The following is an 18,860-nucleotide window of genomic DNA, read 5'->3' as shown; positions in this document are numbered from 1 at the left end:
AAAACAGAATCAGTGGCAGGCTTAAGCAAAGTTCGGCCATATGTCTTCATGTATGATAAGTAGATTAATATAATACATGAAGACATCCTCTACAAGCGGACAAAAGTTTGCCCTAGTGCCATGACAGGGAGACTGTTTTTACGTACATTGCTGTAGACCTGAAAAACTGGTATTCAGTTAGAATACGGCATGTTACAGGTATGATGATAACCATTATAATCTAATGTAAGAATTGAATACATTAGACCTCCACCTACCTTTGGACTTAATGTCCTCATCAGAAACATCTTGTGAATATAAATGAGTAGCCCCACCTACTCTGAATGAGTGTGATTTGAATATAGATGTGTCTAAACCGATGAATTTCACGGCTTTGTGTAGGAGTGATGTGAACTGATATTTGGTGAGAGGTTTAGCGTTGATATGGCAGAAAAATGGGCCTTGTATTTGGGGTCGGATTGACAAAAAATTGTGTGCATGCTCAAATAAAGATGCACTTTGAGGACTGTATGTAATTTGTAATGTGGTAACCCTACGATATTGATCAGTTTTTGAACCTTTGATAAACAAAGAAATTTTTTCTTGATCAATGGTGAAGTCTTGGAAAGATAGTACTGGTGTAAAGTTACTGGTGAAAGCAAATTCACTAATACGCAGCAGTGCAAAAAATGCTAAATAAAAAAAGTTGAAAACATTGCGGCTTCATAGGTGTTTAAACAAACTCTTTGTAGAATTGTTACCATTTGATGCAACATTCGTAGGGAAATTGGGGATCTAGGTCTTTTGCTGGATTTAGCCATCGGAAGCCTTCCAACATTTTCTTAACTATAAAGGCTTTAGTGTTGTCCAACCCCCCCCCCCCCCAACCCCCCCTATAACTGGATTTTGTAACTGATATCACTTAAGTAACATCTTGCTGTGGCATGTGATACATGGTTTGTATGGAGGTATGCAATGTAATTAATAATCTGATGGACTGGTGGAGGCCAAGTCAAGGCAAACTTGTATTTAGAGCGGAAGGTTTCAAAAGAGTTAATGCCCTTTTGATATGTTGAAGCAGTATTTTTAGATACTGCTGCTTCGAGCAAACTTTCTACATGTTGTTTAAGAGAATTGTCAATGCCGGAGGTATACTGACTCGAATTTTGTCTGCCTGAGGAGCCAAGGTTCTGAATCTTTCCCACTGAAATGGAGAAATTGAATCCGCGATAGAGTTTTGATAACCTGGAATATGGATAGTTTTAATCTGAATGTTATGCCTAATGCAACGCAATATCAATGGCCTTAAAAGTGTCATGACCCTTTGAGACTTGCTTGTTTGGGAATAAAGAATATAAACCAAAGCAAAGTTGTCGGTATTTATCAATAATTTCTTTGCTGCAAAATAATCCGCCAAAACCCAAATGGCCAACAGAATCGGTACTAGATCTAAAAAGGTGATATCTCTTCGAATATCTGGGCCCTATGATTCTGGCCAGGAAATAACTGCCCAGTGATTCTGAAAAATTACACCTCCCCCGTAGGAACCGCAACTATCGGTGAAAAGGTTAAGGGACTCGTTACTTGACCAGGATAGTTCAGGGAATGGAGAGCGCCCATTGTAGCCTTTAAGAAATGTTAGCCAAACTTTAGCGTCATCCTTAACGGCTTGGGTAACCTTTATCAAAAAGTAATGTTTCTTAATGCCAATTGTTGCATTGTAAGACCTGCGATTAAATGCTCTGCTACTTGGGATGGCTTTTCCAAAAAAGTTTAGGGACCCACAGAGTGATTCCACTTCCTTGAGTGTTACGTTTTTGGATGAAAGCAGTGAGGTAAGCTTATACTGTAGTTCTATAACTTTGTTGTCAGGAATAAAGATTACCCGTTCTACTGTGTCAATCTTCAACCCTAGGAAACTTAATCTTGTACAGGGACCCTCGTTTTTTTTATCATTTATTCGGACACCTAGTTCGCCACAGGTTAGCTTAAATGTTTCAGCGAGTTGAGAACATTGTGGAGTATTTTGACTCCCCGCAAATAAGAAATCATCTAGGTAATGAATGATGTTTTGATTTCTGACTTTTTGTGCTACTAACCAGTGCAGGAATGATGAGAGTTTTTCAAATGTTGAACAAGCTATGGAACAACCAAATGGCATGCACATATCATAATAATATTTGTCTTGAATACACATACCTAATAAGGAAAAATCTGTAGGGTGGATTGGTAATAATCTAAATGCACTGGACAAATCCATCTTACAGAGTAATGCCCCTTTCCCATTTTTTTGAATCATGGAAATTGCCCGGTCGAAAGAGCTGTAGAAGACTGAACATAAAATTGGGTCAATTTGTTCATTGATACTACCGATTGGTGCTGATAGGTCTGAAATCAACCTCCATCCCCCCATCTTTTTAGGCAACACTCCAACCGGGTTGCACCTAAGGTTGGAGAAGGGGGGGGGGGTAGGGAAAGGGCCTGCCATGCGACCTAAGCTTATTTCTTTTTTAATAATTGACAATAATTCTTCCACATGTTCCTTAGCAGACTTCATGTTTTTTGGCTGTAAATAGTCTCGAGGGCCTGCATAATTCAGATGAAAACCAGATGTAAAACCATTGAGTAAAAATGGGGCATCTTGAACTTGAGGGTACAAAGCTAGGTATTTCTGCAGTACTGGGAGCTTAATTGGAGTACATGTAGAACCTAGGCGTGTTAAATCTTGTTGTGGTGACTGGTATTGCCTTGGGCGATAGGGACGAAATTCGAGCAAGATTGTTGAGCATAATTTTGCTGTCCTGCAGTTGGGCGAGTTAGATTTAATCTAGTGTTAAACTGTTGGTAGTTGGTATTAGGCCTTGAAGATTGAGTAAGTGTAGACTGGTAGGCCCAGCAGTGTATACGTGGATGGGTCTTGTTACAGTGCATGCGTGCATGTTGATAAAACACTGTGATTTGGAGCATGAGCCTTTGAGATTGTAATCAAAGCATTTAAGTGATGATTTTGGTTGTGGGGCATTGAGGCTAGGTTGGGCCTGCATGTATATTAGCCACAACTCTGCGTCGACTAAGCCAAAAGAAAGTGATGTATTTTTGGACATTTTGAGACGGAACTGTCTGTCATATTCAAGCCAATTAGCACTTGTGTTTCGGCTGTAGCCTAGGCGCACTGTGTGTATATATCTCAATATGCCCTGAATATCTGAAGGAATCCTAGCTAGGTTTATACAGTGCTGCTATCCCACAAGTTGACATGGGATAGGATCGGATAGGATTCAGGATTGAGGATTCACGATATAGAAACATATAGAAGTTAATCCAATCCTATCCTATCCTATCCTATCCTGTATCCTACAGCCAATCAGATTCGAGCAAAGGTTTATTCATATTTCAGAATAAATTACAAAAACGAAATAGGTATAAAATGTTTACAAAAGAAATATTTATATATTTTTTAAAAGAAAATATAACATTTTTTTCTCTAAACACATATTTACATTATAAACTTCGAGTAACACGGCGTACGATCTAACCGTGAACGATCACCGGAAGAATTGGGAACGTAAACAACGAAGAGTCCAGGCATCGAAAGACCGTATTTCTTCAGCTTGTTTGGATGATTTAACCGATTCTTACTTGTGTAAAAGTGTATTAACATGTTTTTCTGTTAAATATGCTCTGTTTGTTTGGATAATTCCACAGGAACCGTCAGCAGCGGACTTGAATAGATGATGTGCGATATCATGTAAGTATACTTCACACTGTACACAGTGCATGTGTGCATTTTTATACATATTTATCACTTTAAACAATTTTCTCACGTCTTAAAATATAAACATTTTATTTTATTTATTTATATAAACAAAAATCGGATGCGGGAAAAAGAAGTAGTGTAGACAGAAGCGCGGGGGGGGGGGGGGGGGGGCTGTAATATTTACAAATTCTCTTATATGATTCAATCAGCTATCAATGAGCTCTAAGACTAAAACAATCATATGTATTATGCCTAAATCATGTTGTTACTCTTATCATTTCCCTAATAAGGTCAGAAAATAGTTGTTTTTTTTATTTCTGTGTAATGAATGTAAAATCATCATGACCATTTCTAATGCTTCTGCTTAAATGTTTAATGAGCCCACTAAGCAGTGCAAATACATATTGTACATGTATGTTTGATGTATTGTGAGTTATGAAACATAAGTTAATCTTGTCATTTTAATCATTACAGAAAATGGATTGTCTACACTCATGCGTCATCGCAGTACCAGGATTTCAACCTAAAAAGTATGTATGGTTTTATTTTTATCATGTATTTTTACATGGTCATTTAAATACATAAACATCATCATCTGAGTTGACGCGACATGTCTGCAGTTACTCGGAACAAGTGATTTTCTTCTTTCAAAAATATTTAGAGTAAAACTAAAAGAAATGTTGAATTTTTCTGGTGATCATGTTATAGTATCATAGATTTTCATATTCAAATTTCAAGTCCAAAAAAAAAAAAAAACCAAGAAAAAACATTAAATAGATAAATACCAGCAGAAATAGAGAAAAGTCACTAAAACAAATGTATTCATACTTGTTAGCAAGTTGACAAGATAAAGTGAATTAAAATCTACAAGTAAATTATGTTGAATAAGATTTTTTTTCTTTTATATGACTGAGGTTGCAGTATAAGATTTTATTTTTAATGATTTCTATATGCATTACTTTTGGGAGAGAAAAAGGTGAAATTAAAACCAATTATACATGAAATGAGAAAGATAGTCACAATCAAAAACATTTTAAACATGTTAAATTTGTATGAAATGTGTATGACAAAATTTACAATCACCATGTCTATAATTTCATTTTATGTTGTTTTTTTTTCTTCAGGAAACCCTGCACATTTACAGCTGTACAGAATGCAGTTCATGCCATATGCTGTAAGAGTAAATGATAAAAGATGTTCAAACCAGTGTCACGGAGTTCTTAGTCTGAAATCATGGTGCTTTTATTAAGGAGATCATTGTGTTTTCTGTGCATTGTTGACATTTGAAGAACTGTTTGGTTTATGACCATCTCTCTGACATTAACTCTGACATTTGAATTTTAATTTGAGCGACGGTTAAGAAAGCCAAACTATATGCATGTGAAACATTATACAAGTGTAATAAAAACATTGATAAATTTTAATTTAAACAAATTTCATGTACATGTATCTGTGATCTTAGCAGGATTCACGATAGGATAGGATAGAACTGTCAACTTATAGGATAGCAGCACTGTACTAGCGAATATTAAAAAGGCATCAACCCAACTTTGCATTGTAATGATTTTGGTTGTTTTGGTTTTTGGTTCGATGACCAATTGCCCTTCAACAATTGATAATTTATATGTATCTTGATTATCTTTTTCTGAAATAATAATTTTTGCCAAATCAATAAATTGCTTTGACCAAATTTTTTCTTTGATGGCCTGGGGGACATGAACCCCAAGCTCATCTGTAATACTAATTAAAGGGTTTTCACCTGATGTCAAGGATTGCTCCGTTGTAATATCCCCTATAGAAAGTGGATTAGGGGTTGCCACTGAGGATTCGGAGTTCTTGCTAGCTGAATGTGGGACTTCAGGAGGTTGTGGGAGTTCGGGAGGATTAAGGGTTGCCACCGATGAATTAGCAGTCTGGGTGGCTGGCTGTGACACCTGGGTTGCCGTGATCACGGGGGCCGTGTAGCAACCTCTAATGATAAAACGCCGCTTAATGATAGAAATAGCATTACGCGTTGCTATTGCAACGCTTAATGCCATAAATTATTGCATTAATAGCTGACATCATCAACCGCTAATGCTAAATCGCCGCTTAATGACAGAATTATATCATAAAGCGTCACAAATGCAGTGCAACATCGACGCTTAATGAAACAAGCAAATATCGACATATTCGACGCTTAATGATACACACTGGTGTATCATTAACCGTTGCAGTTACAACCCTTAATGATGTAAAATTTAGAAATCGCTTGTTATATCAAAGAGAAACACACATCCACCTTTCTTTAAAATTGACATATCACTTGTCAAAATATTTATATATACTCTTGTGCTATATGAATTGTTATTATTGAAGTTTTACTGTGTTTTCTATCTAGTCAAGGGAACGTCGTTAAGCCCCGGATGTTAAAGAGACAGATAGTTAGATAGTAAGAAGAAAAAGATACAGACAAAGGGATAAATAAAATGATATCCAAGTCCTTTTAAAAAAACAATTTTTTTACTGAAAATACAGAAGCAAACAAGCAATCAAATTCCTTTTAATTTGATAGAATGATTTAAATACTCATCCTAAAATATATAGAATATATTTAAATATTCCAAACTTTTTATTTTAGATTTGATACAGCTTACACTGGCTGCGACGTTATTGTTGGCAACTTACACGAACGATCACGTTACACGAACGATCCCGCACGATTAATGCACGATTAAACCTGTTACACGAACGATCCTTCACGCACACGATTCTACACGTTACACGATCTTACACGATTGTTAACGAAAACGCGCGATTCTTCACTCAAAATCGTTCAAAATATTTAGGAATCGATATTTTCAAAACGAAATACGGCTTAATACTAATTTAAGGTTTGAAAGAATTATCAATATTATTTCATAGACTTTGAAATAAACCCGGAAATGGCTATTTCTGTAACTAGATACATGTAAGACTTAATATCTTAGATTATAAATAATTATTTCAGTAATTATCCGACCTAAGAAAATGGATTTCTTTCGTTCTAGCAGAAGATGCACATGTATGTGGGCCGTATAATTTGATAGAATTGGATTTCATGATATGCAGAAAGGGGGATACGATTATAAAAAGAGGGGCATCATGGAATGACTTAAATTACAAATTATTCCGTATGTTTCCATTGATTCAATGTTTGTGAATCTCTAAAAAATGAACATAAGGGTTATATAAGAAATATGAATCTTTGGTATCTTGTCCAAATGGCTGGTAAGGTATCCTTATTTTTTGCGAGGAATCTTGTTTAAGTACCTACTATTCAATGACAATCTCTTAAGAAAAATTATATATTTTTGAGGAACGTGTCGTCTGACCTTTACATTAAACCAGAAATCTCTGTCAAGACTGTAGCCCAACTGGTTTGTACTTATAACAAAGGATGAGAAAAGAAGCAATTACCATCAGACCAAAACTGTAGAAGGAGTAGCGCTTTAAAGGAATTTCACAGAAATTACTATTTTTACTAGTAATGGCAACCTTGTTCATTAAAATCAAAAACTGATGTACTATTTTATGTATCTAAGTGTAGTCTACTTGTGTGCCAAGTTATATCGAAATCAGACAAAAATTGTAGGACAAGTAGTGTTTCAAAGAAATTTCATAGAAAATTTTATTTTTAGTAAACATGGCAACACTGTTCATCGAAATCAAAAACCGATTAAATATCCTATGTATCTTATTGTAGTATATTTGTGTGCCAAGTTATATTGAAATCAGACAAAACTGTAGTAGGAGTAGCGTTTAAAAAAATGTTTACAGACAGACGGACAGCTAGACGGACGGGCGCATTACTATCGCAAAAGCTCTTCAATAGTCTCTGACCAGTAGAGCTAAAAGTTACTGTTTCCAATAATGCGATCCCTACTTTTACTTCAAAAGATGTTTTTTTTTTATTTTTGCACAGAAAGATACTAACATATATGGCGTATAAGATCATATTACCAAATTGACATGGGTAATTTAAATAAAATGGATATATGCTAATCCGAATATCCTCTATTTTTCCTAAATTTTTAGGATTTATTAGTTATTTCTATTATGCTTCCTATACATGTGTTTAAATTTTTCCAATTTTCACATATAGTAAAGTTGGAACATAAAGGTACAAAATGATACAAAAACTAACCGTTTTGATCGTTTACTAAGACTTTTTACGGATTTTTGGCTCAAATCTGTACTTGGATTTGAAGCATTTAAAAGCAAACTCAATGTTCTAAAATAATTTTGAGTGGCAGAAAAGAAGATATTTAAATTTCATACGCCACCATTAAGCCAAAAATATAGTCCCTGCTAGTTTTCAAACGCAGTTTACCATTTCTATTTCAAGTTGTATAATTGTGTATAATTGTGATGAAGAAAGAAAAATATGGTCTTTTAAACCTCTTACATCTAAATATATGACATATCAACAAATATACTTTGAATATTCCATCTAGTAAGAAACCAGAGAAGAATCCTTCGTAAGTTAAATACTAGTATTTCTTTATTGTTTTTGGGAAGATTGGGGATTTTTTATTCTCAATTTAAGGCCTTCCTCTATACTTGGAAAATTTTCCCACAGACGTGCTTTATATGCAAATTACGTTTCTTTTTAGCATCTAAATTACAAGTGGTACCCAGGGTCTTAAAGTAACTATTTCCAATCAAAGTATTGTTTTTTTATAACAATAAAAAATGAAAATAAAATAAATGTCATTGCAATAAAAAATCTAGCTCGTGCTTATTTTTGCCAACTAGACAGCTCACTGAAAGACTTCTGTGTTTCTTTCGTTCCTTGTATTTGTGCTACTTTTTAGCTCACCTGAGCCGAAGGCTAAAGTGAGCTTTTCTGATCAAAATTTGTCCGTTGTCTGTCGTCGTCGTCGTCGTTGTCGTCGTTAACTTTTCATATATTTATCTTCTTCTCAAGAACCACTGGGCCAATTTCAACTAAACTTGGCACAAAGTATCCTTGGTTCAAGGGGATTCAAGTTTGTTCAAATGAAGGGCCAAGCCCTCATCCAAGGAGAGATATTTATGAATTAATGAAAAATTAATAGTATTTTTAAAAAATCTTCTTCTCAAGAACCACTGGGCTAGGAAAGATGAAACTCATGTGGAATCATCCTCAGGTAGTGTAAATTCAAGTTTATTCAAATCATGATCCCGGGGCTAGGGTGGGGCCAAAATGGCTAACCAAAGTTTTACATAGGAATATATAGGAAAAATCTTTAAAAATCTTCTTCTCAAGAACCACTGGGCCAGGAAAGATGAAACTCATGTGGAATTATCCTCAGGTAGTGTAGATTCAAGTTTCTTCAAATCATGACCCCCTGGCTAGATTGGGAGCAAAATGGCCGACCAAAGTTTTACATAGGAATATATAGGAAAAATCTTTAAAAAAATCTTCTTCTCAAGAACCACTGGGCCAGGAAAAATGAAACTCATGTGGAATCATCCTCAGGTAGTGTAGATTCAAGTTTGTTCAAATCATGACCTACGGGGCTAGGGTGGGGCCAAAATGGCTAACCAAAGTTTTACATAGAAATATATAGGAAAAAAATTTTAAAATCTTCTTCTCAAGAACCACTGGGCCAGGAAAGATGAAACTTATGTGAAATCATCCTCAGTTAGTGTAGATTCAAGCATTTTTAAATCATAAACCCTGGGGCTAGGGTGGGCCCAAAATGGCTGACCAAAGTTTTACATAGGGATATAGAGGGACACCTTTTAAAATCTTCTTTTCAAGTACTTCAAAGCCATAATTAGTGATATTTTTCTATTTATATGGAAACATCCAGATGTAGTGTAGATTCTACTTTTTTCAAATCATGACACCCAGGGGTGTTAACCCCCCCCCCCCCCCAGTAAACTTTCAGTTTTTATCTGATATGTGCTTTTTCCTAGTCGATGTGCGCAGGTAAGCGATGAGGCCCCTGGGCCTCTTGTTATGTATAGAATCAGATGAGCTATTGACCATGTGGAATCGATTTAACATCTAATTATGTAGCGCCAAGAATACCATATGCCTTAAATACCAAGAGTCCAAGGATATCAAAGTTTTGTACTTTATGTTTAGAATAATTAGAAACAATAATGTCTTATATTATTCAAAAGTTGTTAATTCTATTCCTAACCAGAAAGATTTCAATCTGTCTTCACTGCAATTGTCAGTAAAGAATGATCTATTTCGGTATACATGTACCATTATACTCGCCTGTTAGTCGTTTCTGCTTAATATAAGTCTGAAATTTAGACAGTTTTTTTTTCACTTATGGCTGATGTTAGATAGCGGACATGTCCCTAACAAAAAAAAATACTATAGAAAACTTCATAGTTTACTATAGTTTAATATAATTAACTAGAGAAGCAAAGTGAAAACTTTGGAACTTTGATTTGCTAAAGTGAAAACTTTGGAAAGTCGCTAACCACTGTCAAAATGTACGATCCTCTCCCAATCTGGCCGCAGTTGCATGAGACAAGATTATTTTGTAGCTCATTAAAGTCTTCACCAATGCAAGTAAAGCATAGTCGGACCTTTCATGCTACCTTTCAATACCCATTTGCAGTGAACGAAATACTTCTGATGAATACCAGTATTAATAGAGAGGGTCTCTCTTGTACCGAAAAAAGAACTATATTCATTTAAATCTATTTCATTTTAATATTAGTCAGATGTAAACTTAGTCTTATATATCGAAAGAAAAAAAAATATACTACAAATGAAATATGCGTGATTTAGAATTAAAAAAAAATACAGCTTCTTCAACCTCAGTCAATATGTATATTGTATTTTGATAAATACTAGAATTCAAAATTGATTCTAAAATAATCATGCTTCAGTGATGTATTCAAGTAACACGGCTCACTATGAAAGCATAAATGAACCGTTTTCTCAACACAATATATATTATTCTATGTATTACATGTACTTGTATTCTTTGTTATTATCCTTAAACATAAGTTGTCAATATTGATGTCTCTCTTTTTCGGAATTTGGAGAAACGAAGCAATAGTGAAAACCTCGATATGTATATCTGAAACGTTAACAGTGATATGTGTAAAGTGGTATCAAATCTAAAACATATATATATTTCAGGTTGACTATTCAAATCATTGTATAAATTTAAAAGGAATTTAATTGCTTGTTTGCCTCTCTATTTTCAGTTTAGAAATGGTTCTTTTAAAGGATTTGAATATCATTTTATTTATCTCTTTGTTTGTATCTCTTTCTTCCAGCTATCTCTTAAACATCCGTGGCTTAAAGACGTTCCCTTGACTAAATAGAAAACACAATAAAACTTCATTAATTACTATTTATATACATGTAGCAAAAGGGCGTATATAAATATTTTTACAAGTGATATCTCATTGTTCAGGAAAGGTGAATGTGTGTTTCTCTTAGATATTACGAGCGATTTCTAAATTTTATATCACTAAGGGTTGCAGCTGCAACGGTTAATGATACATCAGTGTGTATCATTAAGCGTCGAATATGTCGATATTTGCTTGTTTCATTAAGCGTCGATGTTGCACTGCATTTGTGACGCTTAATGATATAATTCTATCATAAAGCGGCGATTTAGCATTAGCTGTTGATTATGTCAGCTATTAATGCAATAATTTTTGGCATTAAGCGTTGCAATTGCAACGCTTAATGCTATTTCTATCATTAAGCGACGTTTTATCATTAGAGGTTGCTACAGGGCCGTGACTGCAATGGACCTTTCAACTGGGGTCCTGACAGGCCTAGCATAGGGTGACTTGGATTTTCTTTTGCTACACCGCAACATTCCCTAGGAATTCGTAAGACTAATACATTCACTGTTATAATATGCATGGTAGCCTAAGGCTAGCTAAGCGGGCCTGCACGGGCCCGACAAATCTTAATGTTGGGTACTATCATAAAATTATGAAGTGCAGTCTTTATTGTGTTTCAAAATCATTTTAATCCATTATAATCGTTAATTCTTATTCTTAAACAGAAATACCTTAGGTTTTCTTAAAAATTCAAACAAACCATGCAACAATGATGGCGGCAAATGCCGAGAGGATGATGGTGGAGCTGAAATCGGTTACCAATTTTACAAGCCTAAATGACGTCAACCAAATCAAAATAAATGGAAGTAAGTACGTACCGTAGCTTTGATGATCTAAATACTTTACCAAAATTATAGGATGGCTAATAAAGTTTGAAGGATTCCTTCGATGGTGGTTAGTCTGAATTTTGTTGAGAAGAATTTCCAGAAAGAATTTGCAATTGGCGCGAGCGTAGTATATATGCTGGTATTAACAGGGGATGGCGTCAAAGTTTAATGTTTGTGAAGGGTAGTGTCAAAAGTAAGTGATGTTTAAATGTTGCAAGAGTTATGCCTCTTTATCTATGTTACAAAAGGTGATCTACTCATTTCTATAATACAACTTAACTCATATTGAGTTAAGTTGGATTAATATTCAATATGATTTGAAAAAAAAAATAGATTTGTTATTTTTTTTTTATTATTTTTTTTTCTTTAAAATTTAGCATTGTTATCCGTATAACTATTGAAATTGAAACAGCAATGTTTTAAAGGTAAAATTTGCTTATATCTGAATTTTATTCTATAAAAAACTAACGTAAAATTTAAGACATGTTTAATCATAAAATGTTAAATAGGACGACAGTTTCAGTTTAATAGGTGTAAATGACGTTTATGCATTATTCCGAAGATCCATGTACTCGTTCCTTTTTTTTAAATTGAAGGTTATCTATACATATGTCTTTTAAACCAATACCAAAGCCGTCCTAACAAAAAACTCATATTCTATTGATTTTTTAACCAACAAATTGAGAAAGTTAAATCAGTGAGGATTGAAAGTTTTTTTTTCTGATTATAATTGATTTATTTCCCTGTTTTTATTTTTATTCTATAAAACTGGAAGTTGAATGACATTTTACAACCGAAAAAAGGAAACAAAACGTTGAAATAAAGCCTAATGGGAAGTGGAGTTTGAACGTCATATTTTATTTAGATATCAGCTGTGTACCAATTGTACAACAATATGAAATAGGAAAACATCTGGAACTAAATTTCTACATTCAATGTTTTATCTGTAACATCTGCTCAATATTTAAATATTGTACAGCAAAAAGAAAATATGATTATCCAACAAAACATTTGGATAAAAGTGATGATTTCAAGAGCAAAGTCACTTAGGACCTTAGCCCTGGCGATTCTTGAAAAACCAAAAAAGCTCTGTTTAGGTTGACAACGCAGTATTTATCACATCGACTGTGGCGACCATATATCTATTGAAAATGACGTAATTTTCCCTCTAGTCAATGCATTATGAGGCATAAAATTTTTACCATATCCCGTAAATTCCTTGTAAATGGCCTAAAACTGAAGCCGCAGATTTTTTTTCAAAACTTCACATTGAGCAAAACCTCTGATCCAAAATATGAAACAATATTAAGAAAAACTGTTTCTAAAGATCAAAAATCATGTTCTAATATTTGGATCTTGGGTTATGCATATATTTTTATTCCTTACTAAAGATATTCAGACAGGGATGTTTTCTGCAAAAATCAAGAACATTGCATTTTTTCAAAGCCTTTTTTCTAATACCTACATTCTCAAAAAGAAATTTTGTTACAGGAAATAAGAGCATTAATTCTGTCTCCACTTTATTTTCATGTATAAAATGGGATGGGGAGTGAAAATCATTTAATTGATATAAGGACTGGGTCATTTAATGCATTTAGTTACCTTCCCTTGCTTGTGTATCAATCTAACACCTGCATAAGGGATTTTTTTTACTCAGTTGGTTTGACAATAGCATGAACTACGTACAAAAAATTTAAAACGAAAAAAGCTTATGACAAAGAAATTGCATGATATACAAAGAATATTAACTGTCTTCATAAAATTCATGATCATGTTAGTGTATGAGTATACAATATATGATCAAATTAAATAAAACTGACCTTTCTTTACTAATTGTAAGACTATTATTTCAACAATGATAATGAATTGTCTATATATTTGCATGTTTCGATCATTTAAACGAACAAAAGATCGGTGAGACTGGTCGAAAAGGTATAAAACTCCTCAATGGCACATGAATAAATCTCGGATTAATAGAAGCCAATGTCTGATGTGCACACATTTGTATTGTCTCAGGGGACATTTAAGTTGGAATACTGTTCATTCATTAAAAACATAATTTCACTATATACGCAGGTTTGTTTAGGTAACAACCAAATATTCTACTTGCCGATGTGATTTGATTTCATAGTGAACTATATGACGTAAACTTGAGAGATAAATTTTTCTTAAAATCGACATTTAAGATTGATTTGAGGTCCTAAAATGAATCAAAATATGCATATGCATAATATAAGAGGAATCTTGTGGTTTCTGGGTCTAGATATTCACCACAGGGGTTAAATACTAAACCCGTGACGTCATTACTGTTGATCAGTTATATTAGAAAAGTAATATTAAAGATATCGAGGAACCTTAAACGCATTTACTTTAAAAGACAATGTATGGTAATTGCTGAATTTGGCCCATCATTTGATGCTAACATTTGATATGCTTTAATTTAGGTTTGCAGTTAAGTCTGTAAAATGTTGCCTGTTTGAAATCTACCAATTTATTTGATTTAACGAGTACAGACCTAGGGAACTACTAAATTTCGTCAATCTTGAAAGAATTTCCTCAAAGAACAAGGACCCTCTGAAGCTTTATTTGCCCCTGAGAAATAAAACTTGTAAAGTTTATATTGAAAATGCAGTAATTATCACTTGAACTAATCGTACATATAGCTTTGGCATGTAACCATGGAGCTGACGTAATTTTTCATCTATTTGATGCATTATAACGTCATAAAATGCGTGATTTTTTCCATAACCTATAGCTATAAGTTCGTTAGAAACTAGCCTAAAAGTTATTTTTGTTTTCTTCAATATTTCATATTGAGCACAAATTTGAACCAAAACACAATGAAAGATCTATTTCTGAAGATCAGAAAACATAACATATTTATCTGTTTTTAATGTTTATAGGCTGTGATCATACTTTACTTTTTTACTAAACGCGGTCAAATCATATTGTCTATGCAAAATTTAGTTACTTTCTTTTTCTTAAAGCCTGTAAGGTAATAAGTGAGTTCTCATAAAGAACGTATATTACATGATATACATGTAAAATCGTACCGCCTCTGCTTAATTTTGATATATAAAATTGGACATAGGTTTGTTACAACGCGAAATGTAATAACAACGCAAAATGTAATAAACATGGATTATAACATTTTGCGTTATTACATTTTGCGTCGAAATCAACGCAGAATGTAATAACGCAAAATGTAAAAAGACATTTTTGAGGATTATTTCATTTTGCGTTATAACATTTTGCGTCGAGATCAACGCAATATGTAATAACTCAAAATGTAATAACATGATTTTTGGATTATTACATTTTGCGTTGTTACATTTTGCGTCGAAATTAAGCAAACAGCAAGAACGCAAAATGTAACAACACACTCTTTGGTCAGCCAGATTGAGTACAATTATTAATAGAGTAGTAGCCGTTGAAGAGGAAATTAAACAAAAGAAAAAAAACAGATATATGCAATTTCCTACAATTAATGAATTTCATAATATATTGATATAATAAACTACATGTGTTTTAAATCAGGTTAATTAATGTATTCAAATTATAAGTGTTGCAAATTAGAAACGCGCGTGAGTAGCAGTGTACTTTTGCTTTTTGACTCACCTGAGCCGAAGGCTTAAGTGAGCTTTCCTGATCAAAATTTGTTCGTTGTCTGTCGTAGTTGTCGTTTTCGTTGTTGTTGTTGTCGTCGTAAACTTTTCACATTTTCATCTTCTTCTCAAGAACCAACGGGCCAATTTCAACCAAACTTAGCACAAAGTATCCTTGGGTGAAGGGGATTCAAGTTTGTTCAAATGAAGGGCCACGCCCTTTTCCAAGGGGAGATAATTATGAATTAGAGAAATATAATGGCATTTTTAAAAAAATCTTCTCAAGAACCACTGGGCCAGGAAAGATGAAACTCGTGTGAAATCATCCTCAGGTAGTGTAGATTCAAGTTTGTTCAAATCATGACCCCTCGGGGGGGGGGGGGGTAAAATTCAAGCTTACTTTCAGTTCTGATCCGATCTTTGTTTTTTCCTAGCCAATGGCTCAGGTGAGCGATGTGGCCCCTAAGCCTCTTGTTTTAAATAGAAAATGCAATGAATCTAAAAGAAAACCTATTTATTTGTACTGGCAGGTGTAAATATATATCTGAAGGGTTTATTGACAATTGTGATACCATACTGATCTATGCAAATCACCTGCATTGCACACAAGCAAAAACACCCCACCCCTCCCTCCCTCTATCCAATAATAAATGGACTGTTTCTGCATGTCCATAGTAATACAATGATATATATAAAGTAAACACTCCACCCTATTCCTGCCCTTCCTCGCTTGACACACACATACACTTCTTTGTTAACCAATGTACACATGCCAAACATGCATATCAAGAGCTAATAATGAACTTATGGTCAATTCTTTGGTAATTAAATAAATTGTGTTATTGGTTAGAAATTTAATAAGACTATCAAAAATATGCCAATTAAGTTTAAACTTTTATAATTTAGCACAGTGTATTCAATATTACTAAAGTCAGAGTCAGAAAAACGATACATTATGATGTATTTATGTCCGTAAAAGCCCTAGAGTTGTTCTCATTGTTTTAGTTCTAAATATTTTGTACAGCGTTTTTCCCATGTTGGATATATGTATATTTTGAATCAATTTTATTATTTTTTTTTGTTAATCGCAATAAAAAAAAAGTGTATTTTGTTTTATTACATATTGTTTTATTACATTTTGCGTTGTCTTCAGTGCAAAAATAAAATAACGCAAAATGTAACAACGAAAAAGCACGTTATTACATTTTGCGTCGTGATCAACGCAAAATGTAATAACGTTAAATGTAATAATCTAAAAATCGTGTTATTGCATTTTGCGTTATTACATTTTGCGTTGATCTCGACGCAAAATGTAATAACGCAAAATGTAATAATCCAGGTTTATTACATTTCGCGTTGTTATTACATTTCGTGTTGTAACATAGGTTATACATGTACTAGTCAATTAATTGATATAAGGACAGGGCAATTTTATGCAAAAAGTAAATCTACATACATTGAATGTAGCTCTTTGAGATAATATTCAATTCATTAAGCAGAACAAAGTTTGCTTACCTGATATACTCAAAAACACCTGATACTATTTCACGAAATATTCAACTATATTTGCAGGCGTGTGCTCTGCGTTTATTACCATGTTGAAACAAAATGTGCTGTAAAATGCATGAAAATTTGCATATAAATCAGATAAAACGGCAATTTGCATTTTTCATGACCTTCCCTTAAAATTTATACCCAATAAGTTAGTATTCAAAGGATGAAAGCAGGTTTGTGATGATGAATGATTGCACTTCTAGACACATAATACATTTAGGTGCCATCAAGGGTTTTAGCATATATTGTCATTTATAAATCATTCTCTAGACAGCAACTTTGACACATGCATTGTATTTTGTAGACCAAATCTGGTTTCATTTCTTCTTGTTGACATTTCACAAACCCAAGCGAAACAATCATCAGTACAAGGTTATTGTAGCACATTTAAATAAAAAAATTGTCAGGATTGTCAAACAATTTTAAGTAGTCAAAAACGGTACTCGCTTTGTTAGCATATTTCAAAAGCGGGCTTGACCGATTTACACCCGAAATGAATAGAGTTATGGCAATAAACTGATCCAAGAATAGCTATTGGTAATTGATGATAAAGAACATTTTATATCTAAACAAGGTCATTTTAAAGATCATAGCTAAGTGATGATTTATACGAGTTGCACACATTTAAAAGCTCGAGCTTGTTATACTGATTTCAATTGTCTAATTTCGCAAACATAATATTGGTTTCCATAGCATATCTCTACTTTGAAAATTCTGCCTATAGTATGCCAAATTGTCATAGTTGTAAGCATTAAAAAATCAAACAAAAATAGGCGCTACATTGCAAATGATAGAATTATAAATAAACATTCTCTTATATCGAGGGAATGGATAATGTTATGTTCTTGGTTTTAGACAGCTGTTTCATTGTCTTAAGAGAGATATTACCAGATATCTGTTAAATGGTGCATTAAAAAGATAATCAGAAAAGCTTAAGCATTAGCAGCTTACTGGCTTGTTAATATAATATAATAAACTGAATTACTAGTACACTTTAGGTCGCTCTTTGAAAATTCTCGACAGAAAAAATCTGCAACATTATATGAATTTTTTTTTCTATCCTTTTTGAATTGATATTTTCTTTATATCAAAAACGCTGATTCAATAGTTTGAAGTCAATTGCTATTCAAGCTTTCTCTTTTTCAACAAAACAGTAAATTAAATAGATAGTTCTCATAAATCTATTAATATCATTGTTAAATTTACTGCAACTGATTTCGTCAAAATCAATCTTAGAAAGAGGAAATATATCAGATTTTATAAATATATGTGTGTTTCAAACCTTATACAGGAAGGGCTTTATAGGACGTTTATTAGTAAACTGAAATGATGTTTAATTTCCGCAAAAGCAAATGAATTTAAATAATTCGAGCATTTTCAAAAAATATAATTGTGTGATAGCTGCAGCAATTTTTTTATTGTTTGAGTCTTACAGAAAAATAATCAAGTGTTGGTAGGTATCAAATTTTTTTTTCATTGTTTGTTTTTTTATCAATAAATTACGCAGAGGTAAAAAGGAAGCATACAAAATATTGTACCTTGACTTAATCAGTGCTACATTATGATGTCATAATAAGTGAGATGACGTCAATTTTACAACACCATTTTTTGTAATATTGGTATTTAGAGATGTAATTTAACTCCAGAAAATGAAAATTGACTCTATAAAATTAATAGTAATCTGACACATTAACAAAATTAAAAATGTTTTTATTTTGTTATGCTTTATCTGTCAAATTGATTCAAATCTACCACCGATGACGTCATATGTGTACATCAAGTAGCTTGGGAATTGATCAA

At 33.2% G+C, this 18,860-nt stretch overlaps 2 long non-coding RNA genes across 2 annotated transcripts; one reads left to right on the top strand and one right to left on the bottom strand.

The window, feature by feature from the left end:
* Positions 1-303: 303 nt before the first annotated feature.
* LOC134260544 (uncharacterized) lies at positions 304-5,692 on the bottom strand. Its single transcript, XR_009990575.1, has 2 exons — positions 5,496-5,692; positions 304-1,183 (listed from the first exon to the last, which is right to left on the bottom strand). It is a non-coding gene; the product is annotated as an uncharacterized LOC134260544 (long non-coding RNA).
* Positions 3,523-4,953, top strand: LOC134260286 (uncharacterized). The gene is made up of 3 exons (XR_009990525.1): positions 3,523-3,727; positions 4,211-4,266; positions 4,861-4,953. It is a non-coding gene; the product is annotated as an uncharacterized LOC134260286 (long non-coding RNA).
* Positions 5,693-18,860: the final 13,168 nt, after the last annotated feature.

Source organism: Saccostrea cucullata, unplaced genomic scaffold, assembly GCF_032062105.1.
Source record: "Saccostrea cucullata isolate Sc308-1 unplaced genomic scaffold, CSIRO_AGI_Scuc_v1 ctg3167, whole genome shotgun sequence".
Taxonomy (NCBI): domain Eukaryota; kingdom Metazoa; phylum Mollusca; class Bivalvia; order Ostreida; family Ostreidae; genus Saccostrea; species Saccostrea cuccullata.
The sequence above is the reverse complement of the archived record's forward strand: the minus strand, read 5'-3'. Positions and strand labels throughout refer to the sequence as shown.